This window comes from Palaemon carinicauda, chromosome 1, assembly GCF_036898095.1.
Source record: "Palaemon carinicauda isolate YSFRI2023 chromosome 1, ASM3689809v2, whole genome shotgun sequence".
NCBI classification, from domain to species: Eukaryota; Metazoa; Arthropoda; class Malacostraca; order Decapoda; family Palaemonidae; genus Palaemon; species Palaemon carinicauda.
In genome coordinates, this window is record NC_090725.1 from 23,838,190 (window position 1) to 23,854,496 (window position 16,307).

At 40.7% G+C, this 16,307-nt stretch overlaps 1 protein-coding gene across 2 annotated transcripts in view; it reads left to right on the forward strand.

The window, feature by feature from the left end:
• Positions 1 to 2,000: 2,000 nt before the first annotated feature.
• The window catches only part of LOC137647279 (zinc finger protein 181-like), a 106,590-nt gene continuing 92,283 nt past the window's right edge, over positions 2,001 to 16,307 (forward strand). Inside the window, exon 1 of one of the 2 annotated variants that reach the window (XM_068380682.1) lies at positions 2,001 to 2,107. The gene's annotated coding sequence lies outside the window, so the exon portion shown is untranslated. Of the gene's footprint in view, positions 2,163 to 16,307 lie in introns of both variants that reach the window. The other variant, XM_068380679.1, reaches the window with a different exon arrangement.

Here is a 16,307-nt window from a genome sequence, read left to right on the forward strand (position 1 = left end):
AAGGAAATAACAAAACAAATAAACCCAATATATGAAGGTAAAATGGAATGTATGATAAATTATATTGAATGGGAATATAAAATGAGAAAATAATACGGTAATAAAAAGAGTAATAATGGAGAGAAACGAAGGACGGAAGGTGGGGCGAACGAACAAACGAACAAATGGGGGCTAATGTTAGCATGAAACGCTAACATTTGATCTACATCAGGTATGGAATGTTAACATTTAATCTACATCAGGCGTTGGCAGCACTGGTTACTGTATTACTACAAGAAATAACCTTTGAAACGGCTCCTCCCAAATATATCCAGGTATACTGATTTGTCTTTTCCTACGGTTATAATAAATACCAGAAAGAAATGTATAGAGAAGAAAAGGACTGAATTACGGTTATATATCGATTCCCCAGTATGTTTTCCCCACCCAAAACCCCGAGTTCCCACTGGGGGTCCCCCATTATCGGCGGATATAGATGTATATATATTTCTGTAACTATTCATTTGCGACGGGAACGAGTGTTATTTTCGAAGGGAGCGTAATTTTTCCTATAAGAAAAAGTAGTTGGAATACTAGGATACATTGAGATGTAATAATATACAATGAAACCGGATTTTGTACTAAATACTTTAGAGAAATCTTGCTGCTCTAAGGGAGTTTATATACACAACAACCATACCTATTGTGGCTTGCTAAAAAATAATATTTTAAATGATTAATTAGCAATGGGCTGGTGCGATGGGCATACATCTTAAAATTAACAAACCTTAATTGGTATTGGGAAATATAAGATGCATTAATTCAGCAGTATTGAAATTTATATTCAAAATTCAGTTTAGGAATTTAATCTCGACCCACGTAGTTAAGGAAAGAACCAACATACGCCGGGGGTTACACTAAGGCCCTCTGTTGTGTGCCTATCTACGCTGTGACGTCACGAGCATGGCGAGCGCCACTGTCAACAAGTTTTAGTTTAGAATAGTTCTCCCTATGTTTCTTTAAAGAAATTTGAATGTAGGAGAGAACGTTTAAGGGATAGCTATAGTATTAGTAGAAGAGAGTTAAAAATACGATTGAAAGAAGAAGAGTGAAGAAAATTCTTCACAATACTGTTTATTGCATATTTCTATGATACTTTTTCCCCAACATTCCCCATATGGTTCTCTTATTTGATCTTCCACTACCTCCTTAACTAATCGTTTGCCATCTGATGCTGTGATGTTACGGAAAAATAGAAATATATAAACTTTTTTATACTCTATTCTATTTTCAACAGGCCATATTCCTGTTTCTGCTATTAGTCCCCAGTAAGGTGTGGTAGCAACATGTTCTTCAAATATTCTTTTCACAGTTGTGCACTGTATACTCTCTAGTTCTTTCATTTCTTTTTCTTTTATTACACCTCATGTCTCAATATTTGCAAACATTGTAGGTACAACTACTGTCCCATAGATCTTTATTCTCACTAGCAATGCCAAATCTCCTACTCTGTTGCTGTCTCCATATTCCTAACTTCTTGTACAATATATTCTATGTTTGCTTTCCTTTTGTTTATGCTGAGACTATGATTTCCTTTTTCGGAGTACCATTCTTTTAAGTATTTATATTCCTTAACTGTTTCCATCCTTCCATTTCTAACCACTCCATTCACCACCTTTAACCTCTTCTTTTTGTGCGTGTAATTACCAATACCGCAGACTTCTGTGGATATGCTCTAAACGTAAATTTCTCTAGTTCTTCCAAATTACGGCAATTGCTTATGGATTTTTCTACTTTGTATCGATTGTTGCTAGGAAACATTATATCACTTACACGAATCAAGGCTTCTATTCTAATGTTTTTAAGGATTTAGGCTTTAAGGATTGGATTTTTATTAACTCTAGCGACCCCTCTCAGGGTATGAGAGTACATTACAAAATATACAAAATTATAATTTGACTTACAATAATAGTACAAGCAAAAAATACTTCCATTCACATATCTATACAATACTGTACATAACCCGTACAGTATACCCATATACTGTATGTGTAAAATCCCGATTGACGAAATGCAAGAAGAAGAATCTACCAACGGCTGTTGAAGTATTACGGGGTGATGCGCAAAGGTATTTGGTGATTGAAACCTTGTTAAATCCTACCAAGTTATTTTCAATTAAGCAGGTAGGTTGACTTTTCCAAAGGGTAGTGGGAATGCCAAGCCTTACGGTTTGTTTATAGCTTTGAAATTTATTGCCAAGGTTTATATATATCCTCGAACACCTCACCCAAGGGCGATTGTTTACATACTGTACCTCGGATGGCATTTTCTGTTTTGTTTACGTAAGCTAATAATTTTGAAAACTATTGTGGATGATAAGGTATATATCATCATCACTTATTAGATTAGGAAGTTATGTTTAATCTAGGTTTGTGCTACTTATGGTAACCTTCACTTTCTAGTAAAATTATACTATACTGTACTACAATATCGTTAATGAAGAAAATAGTTGTTTCTGGTTTGATTGCTAGTAATTTAAACATTCAGCCGAAGATATTAGAAGGAATTCTTCATTTTTCTAATTATAGACATTATAAAAGGTATATTTGAAGTGTCAGGCAAGATCGGTTTTCCGATAGAAAAGTAATTTGTCCTTATATGAATACAAATCGTCTGGGACCTTTGTATATCAGCGGCCAGATCCTTCAGCGTGCATAAAGAATAAACGGTAATGTAACCTAGGAAAAAAACTACTGTTTCTTATAGAAAAAATTACGATCTCTTCAAAAATGACACTCGTTTCCGTCGCAAATGAATAGTTTCAGAAATATATATACATCTATATCCTACGATAATGGGGGACCCCCAGTGGGAACTCGGGGTTTTGGGTGGGGAAAACATACCGGGGAAACGAAATATAATTGTTTTCCTATAGTAAATAACGTGAATTAAGCGGATTTGATGTTCATTTCAATCAGAAACAAACAGATCAACCAATTTGGATAACTTTGAGATGCACGGTGTCACTTCTCTTAAGAACGAACGATAACATTAGCAACGTTACCAATAATACACAGTGTTACCAACGTTGACGTAGGTACACAGAGTTACCAACGGCACGTTGACATTACTAAAGATAGTAATGATAGATATTTCCATATATTAAATAATTTCTCCATATAAGTTTTACTCAATATATAAAAAGGGTAATTTTGTAGTGAATTACAGGGCAATGTAACCTAGGAAAAAAACTACTGTTTCTTATAGAAAAAAATTACGATCTCTTCAAAAATGACACTCGTTTCCGTCGCAAATGAATAGTTTCAGAAATATATATACATCTATATCCTCCGATAATGGGGGACCCCCAGTGGGAACTCGGGGTTTTGGGTGGGGAAAACATACTGGGGAAACGAAATATAATTGTTTTCCTGTAGTAAATAACGTGAATTAAGCGAATTTGATGTTCATTTCAATCGGAAACAAACAGATCAACCAATTTGGATAACTTTGAGATGCACGGTGTCACTTCTATTATGAACGAACGATAACATTAGCAACGTTACCAATAATACACAGTGTTACCAACGTTGACGTATGGTACACAGAGTTACCAACGGCACGTTGACATTACTAAAGATAGTAATGATAGATATTTCCATATATTAAATAATTTCTCCATATAAGTTTTAATCAATATATAAAAAGTACAAAAAGGGCACAGAACCTAACAAACCCACCTAACCTAGCCTAGTAGTATGACAGGTCACAAAATAACATTTGATCTACATCGGACGTTGGCAGCACTGGTTACTGTATTTTTTCATGACACAATCTTTGTAACGGCGCCTCCAAAGTTTATCCAGATATACTGTTTTGTATTTTCCTCCGGTTATTATAATTTCAAGAATGTAATGTATAGATAAGAAAAGGCTTGTTTTACGTTTATATATCGATTCCCCAGTATGTTTTCCCCACCCAAAACCCCGAGTTCCCACTGGGGGTCCCCCATTATTGGTGGATATAGATGTATATATTTCTGAAACTATTAATTTGCGACGGGAACGAGTGTCATTTTCGAAGAGAGCGTAATTTTTTCTATTAGAAACAGTAGGTTTTTTCCTAGGTTACATTGCCATGTAATTCACTACAATGAAACCATAAAAAGTACAAAAAGGGCACAGAACCTAACAAACCCACCTAACCTAGCGTAGTAGTATGACAGGTCACAAAATAACATTTGATCTACATCGGACGTTGGCAGCACTGGTTACTGTATTTTTTCATGACACAATCTTTGTAACGGCGCCTCCAAAGTTTATCCAGATATACTGTTTTGTATTTTCCTCTGGTTATTATAATTTCAAGAAGGTAATGTATAGAGAAGAGAAGGCTGGTTTTACGTTTATATATCGATTCCCCAGTATGTTTTCCCCGCCCAAAACCCCGAGTTCCCACTGGGGGTCCCCCATTATCGGAGGATATAGATGTATATATATTTCTGAAACTATTAATTTGCGACGGGAACGAGTGTCATTTTCGAAGAGAGCGTAATTTTTTCTATTAGAAACAGTAGTTTTTTTCCTAGGTTACATTGCCATGTAATTCACTACAATGAAACCGAATAAACACCAACTAACCTAAAGTCCCCCCCAACCTAACCTGAGCCTTTGTAGTTTATGGGGACAGGCCTCGGACTGGCCGCAAATCGAGTAAAACAAGTCCGAAATCGGCTATTTTTTACAGGAATGATCACGGAATGAAATAACATTAAATTCACTAGTTTTGTAAATGCTTGTCCCAACAATCTACATACTAGGATGTCGGAAACGTGCGAGAAAAATGGACAACTAACCCAAAATTCCCCTCCTAACCTGGCCTACAAGCCATGTCCTTACCTTCCTCGTGACCTAACCGGGGGAGCTAACGCCCCTCAGCAACCCCCCAACCACTGTCACTAACATACGAACTCCACAAACCCAACCTAACCAAACCTAGTAGTTCCCAGGTCACTACCCCTACCCGGGGGCAAGCCCCCGGACCTCCTTCGTAAGTCTCTCTAATACACGAAAAAAGGTATGGGTAGCACTCAAAATTATACCTTAACCACATTGTCATAATAAAAATATTACTCAGGCTTTCCTTAATATTCAATGTCGCTAAAACCAAAATCCTCGGGCTCTTGCTCCTTCAACCTCTTCCTGGGTGGAGGACTTGAATTTTCGCGACTAGTGGAAGGTCAGGCGTCGCTTGCGGAAGAACGGCTGCTCGATGGCCGGACGTTAGTAGCGTTAGCGGGAGGACGGATTGTGGAGGGAGGAGATTATGGAATCGGCAAGAAGAGAGGACTGGGTTTGAGCGGGTAAATGCGCTTGATGAGCTGTAAAAATGCCTTGAACGGACATACGGACTTCTCTATATATCGCTTCCTGATACAGTACTCCGCGAAATAGCTGTTGTACAACGATTCTTGGGTACCGAATCTTGGTAGCAAGCTCCTTTTGAGATCCCGCCATTGCGATTCTATAGTGTTCGTATGTATGGTCGGGTCATTAGGATCAACGAAGTTAACACTGTGGTTGATTGTAAAATGTTTAAAATCATGGTCTTTGACCCTGGCGTATCCTTTCCAGCAATCGGAAATGATAGTGGTCCCGGGAAGAACGTGCTCTTGGAGCGCTGAGATCAACGTTTGCGCGTTACGTTCCTTAATCACTTTGAAAAAGGTCTCACGTGTTTCCCGGTCAATGCTCCCAAAGACCCAGGTTCCTTTGACTTTATGCTCGATGTTATACTGTACTTCCTCTTGCCGAACTTGCTCTTGTCCACTTCTACAATGTGCCCTGGTCCGCCAATTTTCTTATTGTCCAAAATCAACACTTGTTCACAGACTTCTCGGCAAAAGTTGTACCAGTCAATAAGAGTGTGAGAAGCAAGCTGTTCGCTCTTCACGTCAACACAGTCTTGAGGCCAACGATGAACCCAACAACATGTGAGGAGAATGACCTCACGTTCTTTGAGGTGTGAGCGCTCAAAGAATGATCCATGCCGCATTGTGAACTTTCGGCGACACTGGCGGTTCCTACACCTCCAAAAAAACCTGTATTGGCCATTGTGCACATTGCGGCCATCACGCATAAGGGCAACATCACCAATTTTACACTTCTCACATGGACCCCTAAAATCACCTAAGAGGCCTTCTCGAAATAAATAATGAAAAAATTTGTGGGTAACTCGAGTAAAGTCACGTAGTAAATACCTTATTGTCTTCAATGAATCAATTTGATCAATATGAGTGATAAACTCAACAACTTTGCTCAAAGAGTAACTATACGCAACACGTCTATCCATTACGGCGGTTAGAGTTGGAAAGGGTCGACTCTAGGTCAATCTCGGGTCATGTGGGGGGATTGAAAATTTGAAATCACGCGGCCAACGAAAGGATTAGTTCGGTTGGTTTGTTTGACACTGGCTTTATCTACCGAAATATCTTAACTAGATGTTGGCTAACCTAACCTTTGGTTGTATATATAACAAATTAGTATTCGGCATAAGTTCAGGACGTGTCCCAACGAAATAACAATCTTAACAAGAGGTTAAAAATGAAGATTGTTGGAATTAGCGAAAACATAAGTCCGAACATTGATAACTTTTCAAGCTTGCGCCTCCAACTGATAGGCGAACCGAGCGCCGCCAAACGGGTGTTATTATAGTCAGGCAGGAAACAATGCTTGCAGGAAATTTTACGATCGACTAACTTAGCCGTGGCTTCAGCGGACGACGCATTGTAACGACCTTTCCCTAACCTAACAATTCATGATAATTATCATAGCAGTATCAAATGTGACTATAAATGACGTGTCCCTAAAACTACAAACTTAACAACGGTGTAAAAATGTAGATTGACGGGACAGTATTAAATTGTAAAAACGAACGATTCTTAGACTGGGATGACATGGGCTCTATCTATCGGGAAAGTTGGAAACTAAACAGGAGTTACCCGTGACTTGCGTTCGGACGGTGCTGAACTTAGAAAATATTGCCGTGGTAAAGGTAAATTATGTTATTCAAAATGATAAAATAACTTCATATTATGGTATATTTGGTCATAGTAAAGAACATCTACCCCATAATGAAAAGCAATTCGGCCAGTATTAAGAAAGATATCGCCCTGTCCCCAAAAACTACATTCACCCTAAATGTTTAAATATAAGGGCTCTTGTTCAAATTCTGGTAATATTGTAGTGTATTACAGGGCAATGTAACCTAGTAAAAAAACTACTTTTTCAATATTAAACTTACCCGATAATCATGTAGCTGTCAACTCCGTTGCCCGACAGAATTCTACGGAAGGGATACGCCAGCGATCGCTATACAAGAGGGGGGTGTACTCACAAGCGCCACCTGTGGCCAGGTACTGCAGTACTTCTTGTTGACACCACCTCAATTTTTCCTCTGTCGTGCTTCCGGCAAGACGTTCATGGATACGCTTATAATTTTGGAGTCTTGTTCACGGTTTTTGGTGAAGTATTGCTCTAAGATTTCAGCTTTCGCTATTCAGGAAGTTTTATTATTAGCTTAGCTAGCTTTTGGAATTAATTTGATTAATTATGGTGACGAAGAGAGTATGAACTCTCTTTCACCTTTAATGGCCGACCCTTCCCTTAGACGGAAGTGTTGGTGTCTAAGAGAGTATAGACTCTCTTTCTTAATTTTGCTTAACAAAAGTTATAGATTTTTTTTTTTCTCTCCGCCTTTTATAGGCCTCTTCGATTAACTTCCTTTTATTATAAACTTATTAAAATTAATTTTTATATTTGTTTATATTCGACCTTTCCTAATAGTAGGCGGTCTTTTCTTGGTACCGAAGTTAATTAACATTGAGCCCGTCATTTCGGTTTTACCTGTTAACATATTATGCTATTTTAATGTTTTTGAAAGAATTTCTTTGATAGTCTCGTACTGTTTTCAAAGTTGAACTAACGTTTTGTTTTGTCTCTGCAGTTGTTGACGTTCAGAACGTTCAACTTGCGCTCTATCGTTACGATAGAGAGAGAATTTTCACGGTGTCACGTTGCAGTAGGAGTAACCGTTTCTAGCGTTTTGTTCATTCTTTCTTAGCTTAATGGTTTTAATTCTAATAAAGGAACTTTTTATTTGGGAAATATTTCAGTTTTTTTCCTTTAACAATAATATGTTTTAACGATATATATGATTGGGCTCTTCTCTCAGGTTCTAAGTCAAGAGAGAGAGAGAGAGAGAGATAGAGACGGAGGGAGAGAGAGCTGGATAAACGTTTCGTTCAAGCGAGTAACGTTGTTATCGTTTTTGCTCTTCTCCCTAGTCTCTTTAGGGGAAGAAGGTAAACGTTTCTAGAGTTTTATTCTTGTTCTCAAGCTTTATGCGGTGAGAGATTTTAAACGTAGTTTATTTGATCTAGTGTTTAGTCTCTTTCCAGCCACTGAATTATTTATCTTTCATTAGATTTTTCTGTTACATTGTAATTCTGTTTTCGCAATTACTAACTTTTAAGGAAGGATAGAATTGCGTGTTTCAGGTACAAACCACTTAAAGTTTCGAATTCAGTGAAATAAGTGCAAACAGAAAATCAAAAGTGATAAGTGATTAGCGCAAAGTGTGTCAGTGTTGTGCGTGAGGGTACTTCTGTGCGTGCCAGTCGTCCTCCCAGTCCGGGACCTCTTGCAAGCTCCCAAGCCCAGGGGAGAAGCAATGTCGAAGGGCAAAAGGGTTCGGCAGGCCTTGATCGGCGCACAGAAGTATCCTCGGTGGTTGCGGGCGTGTCTTACAGAGACCGTCACTCCCACCCGCAGACGATTGAGCCCTTATTTTGCTCGTCTGCAGAAGAAATTTCGGGGAGAAAACGCTGGACTCAGGTCTCAAGACCTCTTAAACGTAAAGTCCAGACCTCTAGAGTTCAACAACCCAGATGCAGTCATTGGGTTAGCTCTGACTCTCCGCAGTCATCAGGTGACTGCACACCTCCTAAGAGAGGTAAGGCGATGCCTCAACAGACCTCATCTTCTGTTAAGGCTTTGCCTCAACAGACCTTATCGTCTGTTGATCCCAAGATGACTTTGCTGCAGTCCATGCAGTCGCAGCTTGCGGTCTTAATGCGTGAGTTTCAGGCTGAGAAGGTTACACCTCCTCCTGCGAGCGCTCCGCCTCACCGCAGTCCAGTCTGCCAGGCGTACGAAGTTGAGGTTCCTCAAGCTACCTTACCGCGTTCGGAGTTGCCAGTTACCAGCGTTGTGCAGCAACCTTAACCTTCCTTAAGGCAACCTCAACAATGGGAGCAGGAGTCTTATGCCTTGAGGCAAGATTTTCTTGCAGTTAGACCATCTTTGAGGCTACAACCTTTTGAGGTACGACAACCTCTACCATCCTTGAGGCAGCCACCTCAGCTCTCGCAGCTGCTACCTCAACTTTCCTCAAGGCGAGAGCCTCAACTCTTGAGGCTAGCTCCTCAGGAACCTCAACTCGTGAGACAGGAACTGCGTTCTGCGCAGCCGCTACCTCAACTCTCGCAGCTCACACCTCAAGAACCTCAACTCGTGAGTCAAGAGCCTCTCTCTGCGCAGCCACCTCAACCCTTGAGACAAGCGCAACTCTTGAGGCAGGAACCTCATGCTATGAGTCAGCCACCTCAACGCATGCATCTGCCACTTTCTCCTCAACTTGAGCCTCTTCCCATTCAACTTTGAAATAACAAATGACAATAATAACACCTCATTACTTTCATAACTTGCATTTGTAATCATATACATGTATGCCTACACAAACATTATGATAATGGAGGTTATTCGTATTACTTAAATAAAAAAAAAATATATATGTATTCCTTGCAATATATTTTTAACAAATCGCAAATATGGCAAAATATCTTCAAAACAAAAATGAATCATGAGTTATGAATGTAATGTAAATATTATGTTGATATTAAAACCCCATGCAAGCATGCATGAAGTAATGCAGTGTTGCCAACAGGGCGAGTTTCCCTGTCCTGAGGTGAAGTAGATTATAGATCGTATATTTAGTGCAGCTTAATTCTACGATTATCATGCCAGCTATCAAATTCATCAACAAAACAGTCTAAATCAATTCCCTCGGCACGTGCACTTTCAATGGACAGTAATGCGATATTACTCAATCTAGCACTGGTCATGGAATTTCTGAGAAATGTTACACGCCATGCAACATGCTCTGCTTCTCTTACAGCATGCTCTACATACAGCATGCTCTGCATACCTTACCGCATGCTTCTCAGTCACACATCTTTGGTTGTTGCCAACTCACTAGACTGTCAAGCAGTTTCATAACGTTGCCTTCTAGTCTGCTGCTTTTGCACCAGTGAAACCCTCACTGAGAGAACTTAGCTTTTCTCGGATATGGTCCCTGTAGATGAGAAAGTGCTTTTCTCCCTCCTTCTGATATTCCCTTGAGGACTCTGTCATTTGGAGAGGAGCCTTTAGCTGCGTAGCCTCCTATGGACTTTTATTTAAGCATAACATGCTTCCAGGGAAGGTAATGGTTCCACTTCAGTCGCTAACCCCGTCTGTTACCACACCTGCTCCCATAGACCTTGAGCTGTGTTGCAAGACATGCAGTCCAAGCTTAGTCCTTGTTAGAGGATTTTTTGTTTACGGAGTCAGTGTGTCACTGGGAAGACGTTCAACAACCAGCAGAAGTGACTTGTTGTGACGCAGTGCGGCAACCTCAGCAACCCGATAAGGAGTTGTCTATACGACCCAGACAGTCTAGACAGCTTCGGGTTGTCACTGTACTTCCTCGCTTCCCCATGGTTGACAGTTCACAGACTGTGCAGCAGTACCATGATCTTGTGTCCGGCTCCGTCAGACGACTGGCTTTTAAGAGCTCCCACAAGTCGTCGCTGTCTGGAGATTCTCAGATGGACTATGGATCTGACCAAGGAACTGGGCCTCCTGGTCAATTTTGAGGAGTCTCAGCTCGTCCCATCCCAGACCATTGTCTACCTGGGTATGGATCTTCAGAGTCGAGCTTTTCGGGCTATTCCGTCGGCCCCAAGGATCTTCCAAGCCCTAGAATGCATCCAGAGCATGCTGAGAAGGAACCGATGCTCAGTCAGGTAGTGGATGAGTCTAACAGGGACACTTTCATCGCTGGCCCTGTTCATCGTGTTAGGAAGACTCCACCTCCCCCCCCTTCAGTATCATCTAGCTGCTCACTGGATAAAGGACATGACGCTAGAGACGGTCTCAGTTCCTGTTTCCGAAGAGAGGAGGTCTTCTCTCGCGTGGTGTAAGAACAGCTTTCTTCTCAAGGAAGTCTACATTTGGCTGTTCAGAAACCCGACCGCCGTCTCCTCTCGGACGCATCAGACACGGGCTGGGGTGCGACTTTGGACGGACAGGAATGCTCGGGAACATGGAATCAGGAGCAAAGGACACTTCACATCAATTGCAAGGAGTTGTTGAATTCTTCTGGCCTTGATAAACTTCAAGTCCCTCCAGCTTAACAAGGTGGTGGAGGTGGACTCTGACAACACCACAGCCCTGGCTTACATCTTCAAGCAGGGAGGGACTCTTTCGTGGAAGTTGTTCTAGATCGCAAGGGACCTCCTCATCTGGTCAAAAGATCGAAAGCTCACGCTGGTAACGAGGTTCATTCAGGGCGGTATGAATGTCATGGCAGATCGCCTCAGCCGGAAGGGTCAGGTCATCCCCACAGAGTGGACCCTTCACAAGAGTGTTTGCAGCAGACTTTGGGCCCTGTGGGGTCAGCCAACCATAGATCTGTTCGCTACCTCGATAACCTAGAGACTCCTGTTGTATTGTTCTCCGATTCCAGACCCAGCAGCAGTTCACGTGGATGCTTTTCTGCTGGATTGGTCCCATCTCGACCTGTATGCATTCCCGCCGTTCAAGATTGTCAACAGGGTACTTCAGAAGTTCTCCTCTCGCAAAGGGACACGGCTGACGTGGATTGGCTCCGCTCTGGCCCGCGAGAGAATGGTTCATAGAGGTACTGCAATGGCTGGTCGACATTCCCAGGACTCTTCCTCTAGGAGTGAACCTTCTACGTCAACCTCACGTAAAGAAGGTACACCCAAACCTCCACGCTCTTCGTCTGACTGCCTTCAGACTTTCGAAAGACTCTCAAGAGCTAGGGGCTTTTCGAAGGAGGCAGCCAGAGCATTTGCCAGAGCAAGGAGAATATCCACTCTCAGAATCTATCAGTCTCAAGGGGAAGTCTTCCGTACCTGGTACAAGACCAATGCAGTTTCCTCAACCAGTACCACTGTAACCCAGATTGCTGACTTCCTGTTACATCTAAGGAAAGTAAGATCCCTTTCAGCTCCTACGATCAAGGGTTACAGAAGTATGTTGGCAGCGGTTTTCCGCCACAGAGGCTTGGATCTTTCCACCAACAAAGATCTACAGGACCTCCCTAGGTCTTTTGAGACCTCAAAGGAACGTCGGTTGTCCACTCCAGGCTGGAATCTAGACGTGGTCCTAAGGTTCCTTATGTCATCAAGATTTGAACCTCTCCAATCAGCCTCTTTTTAGGACCTCACATTAAAAACTCTTTTCCTCGTGTGCTTGACAACAGCTAAAAGAGTAAGTGAGATCCACGCCTTCAGCAGGATCATTGTTTTCACATCTGAAACGGCTACATGTTCCTTGCAGCTCGGTTTTTGCTAAACGAGCTTCCTTCACGTCCTTGGCCTAAGTCGTTCGAGATCCCAAGCCTGTCCAACTTGGTGGGGAATGAACTGGAGAGAGTACTTTGCCCAGTTAGAGCTCTTAGGTACTATCTAAAAAGGTCTTAACCTTTACGAGGACAATCAGAAGCCTTATGGTGTGCTATCAAGAAACCTTCTTTCCCAAGTTCTAAGAACTCAGTTTCTTACTATTCAGGCTTCTGATTAGGGAAGCACATTCTCATCTGAAGGAAGAAGACCTTGCTTTGCTGAAGGTAAGGACACATGAAGTGGGAGCTGTGGCTACTTCAGTGGCCTTCAAACAGAACCATTCTCTGCAGAGTGTTATGGATGCAACCTATTGGAGAAGCAAGTCAGTGTTCGCATCATTCTATCTCAAAGATGTCCAGTCTCTTTACGAGTACTGCTACACCCTGGGACCATTCGTAGCAACGAATGCAGTAGTAGGCGAGGGCTCAGCCACTACATTCCCATAATCCCATAACCTTTTAACCTTTCTCTTGAATACTTTTTATGGGTTGTACGGTCGGCTAAGAAGCCTTCCACATCCTTGTTGATTTGGCGGGTGGTCAATTCTTTCTTGAGAAGCGCCGAGGTTAAAGGTTGTGATGAGGTCCTTTAGTATGGGTTGCAGCCCATGATACTTCAGCACCTTAGAGTTGTTCAGCCTTCTAAGAGGAACGCTGCGCTCAGTAAGGAAGACGAACTTATTTAAGGCAGAGTAATGGCTCAAGTCGACTTCCTTACCAGGTACTTGTAATTTGATTGTTATTTTGAATAACTGATAATATGAAATACGGGATACTTAGCTTCTTGATATACATGTACACTGGTTTTCACCCACCTCCCTGGGTGTGAATCAGCTACAGGATTATCGGGTAAGTTTAATATTGAAAAATGTTATTTTCATTAGTAAAATAAATTTTTGAATATACTTACCCGATAATCATGATTTAATTGACCCACCCTTCCTCCCCATAGAACCAGTGGACCGAGGAAAAATTGAGGTGGTGTCAACAAGAAGTACTGCAGTACCTGGCCACAGGTGGCGCTTGTGAGTACACCCCCCTCTTGTATAGCGATCGCTGGCGTATCCCTTCCGTAGAATTCTGTCGGGCAACGGAGTTGACAGCTACATGATTATCGGGTAAGTATATTCAAAAATTTATTTTACTAATGAAAATAACATTTTTCTTATAGAAAAAATTACGCTCTCTTTGAAAATACACTCGTTCCCGTGGCAAATAAATAGTTTCAGAAATATATACAGTATATATATCTATATCCTACGATAATGGTGGACCCCCAGTGGGAACTCGGGGTTTTGGGGGGGGGGGGGGAAACGATGTATAACTGTAAAACAAAAATTTTCTTCTCTATACATTACCTTCTTGGATTTAGAATAACCGGAGGAAAAGACGAAACAGTATAACTGGATAAACTTTGGAGGTGCCGTTGCAAAGGCTATGCCTCATGAAAAAATAAAGTAACCAGTGCTGCCAATGTCTGATGTAGATGAAGTGTTAGCATTCCATCCAAACATTAGCACGCTCAGGTACGTACGTTTGTACAGTACATAGCAGTTTTCGATCTTCTGCGCAAAAACCCCCCCCTCCCTGCGCAGGAACTTTTCCCCCACCAATAGGATTTCTTCTTCCCTAACCGTGAAATGTAACTCTCCGTCTCTCTACCAGCTCTGTTCAAGTCTATTACATGATTACTTATGTAATACCCCCATATTCATATTAATTTTGACCCTAGAATTACTCGTTTTATTATCCTATACCTTATAAAATCAACTAATTTTATATTCCTATTCAATATTATTTATCATACATTGCATTTTATCTTCCTATATTGGTTTTATTCCTTTAGTTAATTCTTTGTCACACCCCGATTTCACATAAATACTTGCTCTATACAAGTTTCCCTATCCAGTTCATTCATGTTTACCCTCTAGACTCCGTTGTTTTCCCGTTAACCAATCACGAACCTATACGTATTTAAAGTTTACACAAGGGGGTTGTCAGTTAATATTTCCCTACCCCTTACCTTTATCTATCTCTTTAAGTGGTCTATTCATACCCCTTCCACCAAATCCTTTTCCCTGGAAACCTTTTTCCTAGTAAGGTGTCCGTCATTTCAAGTGAGATTTATTTTTTCGTATTTTGCGATGGAGGAAGTTATAGAAACTTGTAACGTTTGCAGCATTCCATACCTAAAAGCATTTGCTAAATTCCATGGTGATTTTTATGATTTTTCATCCAATGTTGATAATTTCCTTAAAGCACACAATGTAATTCCTCAACGTTTACAGTGCCCCAAGTGCCGTTTCCTCCTATCTTGCAGGAAAGACATTCACGTGTTTTATTGTAATACCGAAACCAAGATACCTTAATCCAAAAAGAAACGTCGCTGTGGTTATACCGTTACTTCTTATAAAGGTACATTTTTGGGAAAAAGTCGCCTACCCCCATGGAAGATAATATTATTTAAAGTTAAGCTGTCAGTCTCACCATCCCGTGTCCCGCAAGTTTCGACGTCCCCTTCATAAATGTAAGTCATTCAACAAAAGTCATGTGTGTTTTGTGACCTGTTAACTTTTAGGTTAGGTTAGGTGGGTTTTTTAGGTTCTGTACCCTTTTTGTAACTTTATATATTGTGTAATATGGAACAATTCATTAAAATACACATGATAATATTACTGTAGCATTGCTACCGTAAGCAATGCCTTTGTAACGTTGGTAACACTGTGTATCATTGGTAACTTTGCTTATTTTAACATTCCTAGTACATATGTGAGTTTTGTGACCTGGCAACTCCTAGGTTGGTTTGTTGGGTTCTGTACCCTTTTTGTACTTTTTATATATTGTGTAAAACTTATATGGAAAAATTATTTGAAATACGTATGGAAATATCTAGCATTACTATCGCTAGTAATGTCACCGTACCTTTGGTAACGCTGTGTATCATTCGTATCGTGGCTAATTTTACCGTTCTCAGTAAATACCTGAGGTTTGTGACCTGTCAACTACTAGGTTAGGTTAGGTGGGTTTGTTAGGTTCTGTACTGTTTTTGTACTTTTTATATACAGTGAGCCCTCGCTACTTCGCGGTTCGACCATCGCGAATTCACCACTTCGCGGGTTTTTTTTTCATAACCCATATATATATACATATCGCGGATTTTCCGGAAATTTCGAAAATACCGCGATATCTGAAGACCCCAAATACGATATTTCGTTACCTGTAATTCCATTAATACTGTAATTAGTAATATCTGCTCTTACTGATTGTTCATTGCATTACATATGACATATAATTCAGCACAGAAAGAAATAAAACACGAAAAGAGAATGTGGTCATACGATAATTCAGTACTGTATACAGTACGTAGTAAAATTAAATCGAACATGAAACGCAAATCAGATGCAGTCATACCATATTAGAATGGTGTAAGGCTGCTGATGGCTACTACTGTACTACAAATGTAATGGATGTGCATCTTTTCCATGAATCTTTTGTATGTATACGTACGTAGTACTGCATCCAATAATATTCTTTGTTGCAAAAATCACATCTCGAATAAGCGTACGAGAGAGAGAGAG